Here is a 9,230-nt window from a genome sequence, read left to right as displayed (position 1 = left end):
GAGATGGCACATGCAAATTTGCTTAGAACGGCAAAAGAATACCGCATATAGGTCGATATAGTGGACTCATGTGGCTAAACTGGGTTAAAGGTTTTTGGATGCACAAGTAGTGATCATACTTAGTGCAAAATGAAGGCTAGCAAAAGATTGGGAAGGGACCAACTAAGAAGCAGATAATCTCATAAGCAAGCATTAAGCATAAATAACACCAAATAATGCACAACAAGTAGGATATAATTTCATTGCATGACTATTGTCTTTCGTACTTGCATAGGGAATCACAAACCTTAACACCAACATTCTAACTAAAGCATAATTACTCACCAACATAACTCACATATCATATCATCATATCTGAAAAATATTACTACCAATCAAGTTTATTTTGTCCAATGATCTTCATGAAAGTTTTTATTATATCCTTCTTTGATATATATCACTTTTGGGACTAATTTTCATGTGTTGCTTTTGACAAGTTTCAACAAATATAAGTGAAGATCATGAGCATAATAATTTTTTCTTTCTCTCAAATTAATTTAAGTGAAGCAAGAGAGAATTTCTTGAAAATTTTACTAACTCTCAAATAAATATAAGTGAAGCAAGAGAGCATTTCTTCAAAAATACTAAATCATACTGTGCTCAAAAAGATATAAGTGAAGCACTAGAGCAACTCCATTGCTCATAAGAATTTAAGTGAAGCATAGAGAGCAATTCTAACAAGTCAAGATATAATTTTGGCTCTCTCAAATAGGTGTGTCCAGCAAGGATTGATGACTTAAAACACAAAATAAAACAAGCAAAGACTCATATCATACAAGACGCTCCAAGCAAAACACATATCATGTGACGAATAAAAATATAGTTTCAAGTGAAATACCAATGATCGTTGGAAGAAATCGGGGATGCCACTCGGGGGCATCCCCAAGCTTAGTTGGTTGCCGGGGCATTCCCAAGCTTAGGCTCTTCCATCCTTCCTTATTCCATCGTAAGATAACCCAAAAATTGAAAACTTCAATCACACAAAACTCAACAAAACCTTCGTGAGATCCGTTAGTATAAGAATAATAAACCACTACTATAAGTGTTGTATCAAACCAATTCATATTGTGTTTTTGTATTATATCTAGTGTATTCCAAATTTTCTATGGCAAAAACTCATCAAATAAAACCATAGAGCCATCAAAATAAGCACACAACACAAAGAAAACAGAATCTGTCAAAACAGAACAGTCTATAGCAATCTGACTATTTTGAATACTTCTGTAACTCCAAACAGGACGATCTGAGGAATTTGTATATTGATCTACTGCAAGTGTAATGGGTATTTTATCGATCTCTGGTAAGAAACGAAAATTAATTTCGTGAGCATAAAAGTTTCTGTTTTTCAGCAAGACCAAACAACTATCACCCAAGAAGATCCTATAGGCTTTACTTGGCACAAACACTAATTAAAACATAAAAAACACCATCATAACAGTAGAATAATTGTTTTGACACACAAAAACAGCAAGCAAAAAGCAAAAACAAAATTTATTTATTGGGTTGCCTCCCAACAAGCGCTATAGTTTTACGCCCTTAGCTAGGCATAAGGCAAGGATCTAAGTTTTGTCATTTTTGGTTCGAGATCCATAAGATACCCTCATGATTGATTCATAAGGTGGCTTAATTCTAGTTCTAGGGAAGTGTACCAAACCCTTAAAAGAAATTAGAACTTAATATTGCCTTCTTTCATATCAATCATGGCACTGATAGTGCGTAAAAACGGTCTACCAAGAATAATTGGACAAGACGGATTGCGATCAATATCAAGAACAATAAAATCTATGGGCGCATAATTCCTATTTGCAATAAAAAGAACATCATTAATTCTTACCATAGGCTTTTTAATATTAGAATCCGCCAAGTGCAAATTCAAAGAGCATTCTTCACGATTAGTAAGACCAAGCACATCACATAAATATTTCGGAATTGTAGAAACACTAGCACCCCAGTCATACAAAGCAAAACACTCATAATTTTCAATCTTGACTTTGATAGTAGGTTCCCATTCATCAATCAAAGAGCAACTATCATAATTAAAGTCTTTGTAATCCAAAAGAGTGGGCACATCACTAGCTAAAGTTTGACCTCTCCGAACCCACTTTCATCAATTTTTTCAACAAGATTTTCACGCTCCGAAATATTGGGACGCCTTCTACCAAAAGTTGAATCTTCTCCAGTCCCTTTTTCATCAATCTTAACTTCACTAAACAAGGAATCAATAGAAGAAACACCAATCATTTTAAGATCTTCATCACTTTTATCTTTTAACGTGATTGGTTTAGCAGCCATTTGATTTACTAAGGTAGCTTTGTTGGGGAACATAGTATTTCAAAAAATTTACCTACTTTCACGCAAGATCTATCTAGGACATGCATAGAAATTGGAGGGGAGAGTGTGTCTACGTACCCTCGTAGACCGAAAGCATTTAGTAACGCGGTTGATGTAGTCGAACGTCTTCGCAATCCAACCGATCCAAGTACCGAACGCATGACACCTCCGCGATCAGCACACGTTCAGCTCGATGACGTCCCTCGAACTCTTGATGCAGTTGAGGCCGAGGGAGAGTTCCGTCAGCACGATGGCATGGTGACGGCGATGATGAAGTTACCGACGCAGGGCTTCGCCTAAGCACTACAACAATATGACCGAGGTGTGTAACTTTGGAGGGGGGCACCACACACGGCAACAAGATCAAATTGTGTGTCTTTGGGGTGCCCCCTCCCCACATATATAAAGGGGGAGGAGGAGGAGGCCGGTAGTGGTGTGGCGCGCCAAGGGGGGGAGTCCTACTTATACTCCCGGTCCAAGTAGGATTCGGCCCCCTCATTTCCTATTCCTACAAGGAGAAGGGGGCAAAGAGGAGAAGGAGAGAAGGAAAGTGCCCCCCAACCCTAACCCAATTCGGATTGGGCTTGGGGGACGCGCGCCTCCACCTGGCCGCCGCCTCCTCTCTTCCACTAGGGCCCATGAAGGCCTATTAACCCCCCAGGGGTTTCGGTAACCCCCCGGTACTCTGGAAAATGCCCGAACCTATGTGAAACCATTCCGGTGTCCAAACATAACCTTCCAATACATCAATCTTTATGTCTCGACCATTTCAAGACTCCTCGTCATGTCTGTGATCTCATACGGGACTCCGAACAAACTTTGGTTCATCAAATCACATAACTCATAATACAAATCATCATCGAACGTTAAGCGTGCGGACCTTACGGTTTCGAGAACTATGTAGACATGACCGAGACACATCTCCGGTCAATAACCAATAGCAGAACCTGGATGCTCATATTGGTTCCTACATATTCTACGAAGATCTTTATCGGTCAAACCGCATAACAACATACGTTATTCCCTTTCTCATCGATATGTTACTTGCCCGAGATTCGATCATCGGTATCATCATAACTAGTTCAATGTCGTCACCGACAAGTCTCTTTACTCGCTCTGTAATGCACCATCCCGTGGCTAACTCATTAGATACATTGCTTGCAAGGCTCATAATGATGTGCATTACCGAGAGGACCCAGAGATACCTCTCCGATACACGGAGTGACAAATCCTAATCTCGATCTATGCCAACTCAACAAACACCATCGGAGACAAATGTAGAGCATCTTTATAATCACCTAGTTACATTGTGACGTTTGATAGCACACAAGGTGTTCCTCCGGTATTCGGGAGTTGCATAATCTCATAGTCAAAGGAACATGTATAAGTCATGAAGAAAGCAATAGCAATAAAACTAAACTATCATTATGCTCAGATAACAGATGGGTCTTGTCCATCACATCATTCTCTAATGACGTGGTCCCGTTCATCAAATGACAACACATGTCTATGGTCAGGAAAATTAACCGTCTTTGATTAAAGAGCTAGTCAAGTAGAGGCATACTAGGGACACTTTGTTTAGTCTATGTATCCACACATGTATCAAGTTTCCGGTTAATACAATTCTAGCATGAATAATAAACATTTATCATGATATAAGGAAATATAAATAACAACTTCATTATAGCCTCTAGGGCATATTTCCTTCAGTCTCCCACTTGCACTAGAGTCAATAATCTAGATTACATAGTGATTATTCTAACACCCATGAAGTCTTCGTGTTGATCATGTTTTGCTCGTGAGAGAGGCTTAGTCAAGGTTCTGCAACATTCAGATCCGTATGTATCTTGCAAATTCCTATGTCTCCCACCTTGACTTGATCGCGGATGGAATTGAAGTGTCTCTTGGTGTGCTTGGTTATCTTGTGAAATCTGGATTCCTTTGCCAAGGCAATTGCACCAGTATTGTCACAAAAGATTTTCATTGGACCCGATGCACTAGGTATTACACCTAGATCGGATATGAACTCCTTCATCCAGACTCCTTCATTTGCTGCTTCCAAAGCAGCTATGTACTCTGCTTCACACGTAGATCCCGCCACGACGCTCTGCTTAGAACTGAACCAATTGACAGATCCACTATTCAATAAAAATACGTATCCGGTTTGTGACTTAGAGTCATCCGGATCAGTGTCAAAGCTTGCATCGACGTAACCATTTACGATGATCTCTTTGTCACCTCCATAAACGAGAAACATATCCTTAGTCCTTTTCAGGTATTTTAGGATATTCTTCACCGTTGTCCAGTGATCCACTCCTGGATTACTTTGGTACCTCCTTGCTAAACTAATAGCACTGCACACATCAGGTCTGGTACACAACATTGCATACATGATAGAACCTACGGCTGAGGCATAGGGAATGAATTTCATTTTCTCTCTATCTTCTGTAGTGGTCGAGCTTTGAGTCTGACTCAACTTCACACCTTGTAAGACAGGCAAGAACCCTTTCTTTGTCTGATCCATTTTGAACTTCTTAAAAACTTTATCAAGGTATGTGCTTTTGAAAGTCCAATTAAGCGTCTTGATATATCTCTATAGATCTTGATGCCCAATATATAAGCAACTTCACTGAGGTCTTTCATTGAAAAATTATTATTCAAGTATCCTTTGATGCTATTCAGAAATTCAGTATCATTTCCGATCAACAATATATCATCCACATATAATATCAAAAATGCTACGGAGCTCCCACTCACTTTCTTGTAAATACATGCTTCTCCAAAAGTCTGTATAAAACCATATGATTTGATCACACTATCAAAGCATATATTCCAACTCCGAGAGGCTTGCACCAGTCCATAAATGGATCGCTGGATCTTGCACACTTTTTAGCACCTTTAGGATCGACAAAACCTTCTGGTTGCATCATATACAACTCTTCTTTGAGATATCCATTAAGGAATGTAGTTTGGACATCCATTTGCCAAATTTCATAATCATAAAATGCGGCAATTGCTAACATGATTCAGACAGACTTAAGCATCGCTACTGGTGAGAAGGTCTCATCGTAGTCAACTCCTTGAACTTGTCGAAAACCTTTCGCAACAAGTTGAGCTTTGTAGACAGTAATATTACCTTCAGCGTCGGTCTTCTCCTTGAAGATCCATTTATTCTCTATGGCTTGCCGATCATCGGGCAAGTCAACCAGAGTCCACACTTTGTTCTCATACATGGATCCCATCTCGGATTTCATGGCCTCTAGCCATTTTGCAGAATCTGGGCTCATCATCGCTTCCTCATAGTTTGTAGGTTCGTCATGGTCAAGTAACATGACCTCCAGAACAGGATTACCGTACCACACTAGTGCAGATCTTGCTCTGATTGACCTACGAGGTTCAGTAGTAAATTGATCAGAAGTTTCATGATCATCATCATTAGCTTCCTCACTAATTGGTGTAGGAATCATTGGAACTGATTTCCGTGATGAACTACTTTCCAATAAGGGGGAAGGTACAGTTGTTGGGGAACGTAGTAATTTCAAAAAAAATCCTACGCACACGCAAGATCATGGTGATGCATAGCAACGAGAGGGGAGAGTGTCGTCCACGTACCCCTGTAGACCGTTAAGAGGAAGCGCAATGACAACACGGTTGATGTAGTCATATGTCTTCACGGTCGACCGATCCTCAGTACCGAACGTACAGCGCCTCCGCGTTCAGCACACGTTCAGCTCGGTGACGTCCTGCGAACTCACGATCCAGTAGAGCTTGAAGGAGAGTTTTTTCAACACGACGGCGTGGTGACGATGTTGATGAAGCTTCCGTCGTAGGGATTCGCCTAAGCACCGCTCCAGTATGACCGAGGTGGATTATGGTGGAGGGGGGCACCGCACACGGCTAGGAGAGATCAATGATCATCTTGTGTGTTCTAGTGTGCCCATGCCCCCATATATAAAGGAGCAAGGGGGAGACCGGCCGGCCATGTAGGGCACGCCAGGAGGAGGAGTCCTCCTCCTAGTAGGAATAGGACTCCCCTCTTTCCTACTCCTACTAGGAGGGGGAAAGGAAGGGGGAGAAGGAGAAGGAAAGGGGGACGCCGCCCCCCTACCTAGTCCAATTCGGACCAGAGGGGGAGGGGGCACGTGGCCTGCCCTGGTCGGCCCCTCTCTCTCTCCACTAGGGCCCAACAAGGCCCATTAACCCCTGGGGAGTTCCGATAACCCCTCCGGCACCCCGGTAAAATCCCGGTTTCACCCGGAACTCTTTCGATGTCCAAATGTAGGCTTCCAATATATCAATCTTTAGGTCTCGACCATTTTGAGACTCCTCATCATGTCCGTGATCATATCCGGGACTCCAAACTACCTTCGGTACATCAAAACATATAAACTCATAATACCGATCGTCACAAAACTTTAAGCGCGCGGACCCTACGGGTTCGAGAACTATGTAGACATGACCGTCACGTCTCCGGTCAATAACCGATAGCGGAACCTAGATGCTCATATTGGTTCCTACATATTCTACGAAGATCTTTATCGGTCAAACGCATAACAACATACGTTGTTCCCTTTGCCATCGGTATGTTACTTACCCGAGATTCGATCATCGGTATCTCAATACCTAGCTCAATCTCATTACCGGCAAGTCTATTTACTCGTTCTGCAATGCATCATCCCGCAACTAGCTCATTAGTTGCATTGCTTGCAAGGCTTATAGTGATGTGCATTACCGAGAGGGCCCAGAGATACCTCTCCGACAATCGGAGTGACAAATCCTATTCTTGATCTATGCCAACTCAACAAGTACCATCGGAGACACCTATAGATCACCTTTATAATCACCCAGTTACGTTGTGACGTTTGGTAGCACACAAAGTATTCCTTGATAACCCACAAGTATAGGGGATCACAACAGCTTTCGAGGGTAGAGTATTCAACCCAAATTTATTGATTCGACACAAGGGGAGCCAAAGAATATTCTCAAGTATTAGCAGCTGAGTTGTCAATTCAACCACACCTGGAAACTTAATATCTGCAGCAAAGTGTTTAGTAGCAAAGTAATATGATAGTGATGGTAACGGTAACAAAAGAGTAATGAAAGCAAAGTAATGTTTTTGGTGTTTTGTAGTGATTGTAACAATAGCAACGGGAAAGTAAATAAGTGTAAACCAGTATATGGAAAGCTCGTAGGCATCGGATCAATGATGGATAATTATGCCGGATGTGGTTCATCATGTAACAGTCATAACATAGGGTGACACAGAACTAGCTCCAATTCGTCAATGTAATGTAGGCATGTATTCCGAATATAGTCATACGTGCTTATGGAAAAGAACTTGCATGACATCTTTTGTCCTACCCTCCCGTGGCAGCGGGGTCCTAATGGAAACTAAGGGATATTAAGGCCTCCTTTAATAGAGAACGGAACAAAGCATTAGCACATAGTGAATACCTGAACTCCTCAAACTACGGTCATCACCGGTAAGTATCCTGATTATTGTCACTTCGGGGTTAACGGATCATAACACATAATAGGTGACCATAGACTTGCAAGATAGGATCTAGAACTCTCATATATTGATGAAAACATAATAGGTTCAGATCTGAAATCATGGCACTCGGGCCCTAGTGACAAGCATTAAGCATAGCAAAGTCATAGCAACATCAATCTCAGAACATAGTGGATACTAGGGATCAAACCCTAACAAAACTAACTCGATTACATGGTGAATCTCATCCAACCCATCACCATCTAGCAAGCCTACAATGGAATTACTCACGCACGGCGGTGAGCATCATGAAATTGGTGATGGAGGATGGTTGATGATGACGACGGCGACGAATCCCCCTCTCCGGAGCCCCGAACGGACTCCAGATCAGCCCTCCCGAGAGGTTTTAGGGCTTGGCGGCGGCTCCTTATCGTAAAACGCGATGATTTCTTCTCTCTTAATTTTTCCTCCCCGAAAGCAGTTATATAGAGTTGGAGTCGTGGGGTCTCCAAGGGCCCACGAGGTAGGGGGCGCGCCTTAGGGGGGCCCACCCTCATGAGAAGTGTGTGGGCCCCCTGGTCTTCATCTTTGGCAATGATTTTTTATTATTTATTGTAAGATATTCCATGGATTTTCAGGTCATTCCGAGAACTTTTGTTTTCTGCACATAAAACAACATCATGGCAATTCTGCTGAAAACAGCGTCAGTCCGGGTTAGTTCCATTCAAATCATACAAGTTAGAGTCCAAAACAAGGGCAAAAGTGTTTGGAAAAGTAGATACGACGGAGACGTATCAACTCCCCCAAGCTTAAACCCTTGCTTGTCCTCAAGCAATTCAGTTGACAAACTGAAAGAAATAAAGAAAAACTTTTACAAACTCTATCTGCTCTTGTTGTTGTAAAAATGTCAAGCTAGCATTCAAGTTTTCAGCAAAGATTATAACTAACCACATTTGCAATAATTCTCAGGTCTCATGATTACTCATATCAATAACATAATCAACTAGCAAGCCATAATAATAGATCTCGGATGACAACACTTTCTCAAAACAATCATAATATGATATAACAAGATGGTATCTTGCTAGCCCTTTCTGAGACCGCAAAACATAAATGCAGAGCACATTTAAAGATCAAGGACTGACTAGACATTGTAATTCATGGTAAAAGAGATCCAATCATAGTCACACCCAATTTAAACTAACAATAATGAATGCAAATGATAGCTGCGCTCTCCAGCTAGTGCTTTTTAATAAGAGGGTGATGACTCAACATAGAAGTAAATAGATAGGCCCTTCGCAGAGGGAAGCAGGGATTTGTAGAGGTGCCAGAGCTCGATTTTAAAATAGAGGTGAATAACATTTTGAGT

Source organism: Triticum dicoccoides, chromosome 4A, assembly GCF_002162155.2.
Source record: "Triticum dicoccoides isolate Atlit2015 ecotype Zavitan chromosome 4A, WEW_v2.0, whole genome shotgun sequence".
Taxonomy (NCBI): domain Eukaryota; kingdom Viridiplantae; phylum Streptophyta; class Magnoliopsida; order Poales; family Poaceae; genus Triticum; species Triticum dicoccoides.
Note: the sequence above shows the minus strand (reverse complement) of the source record.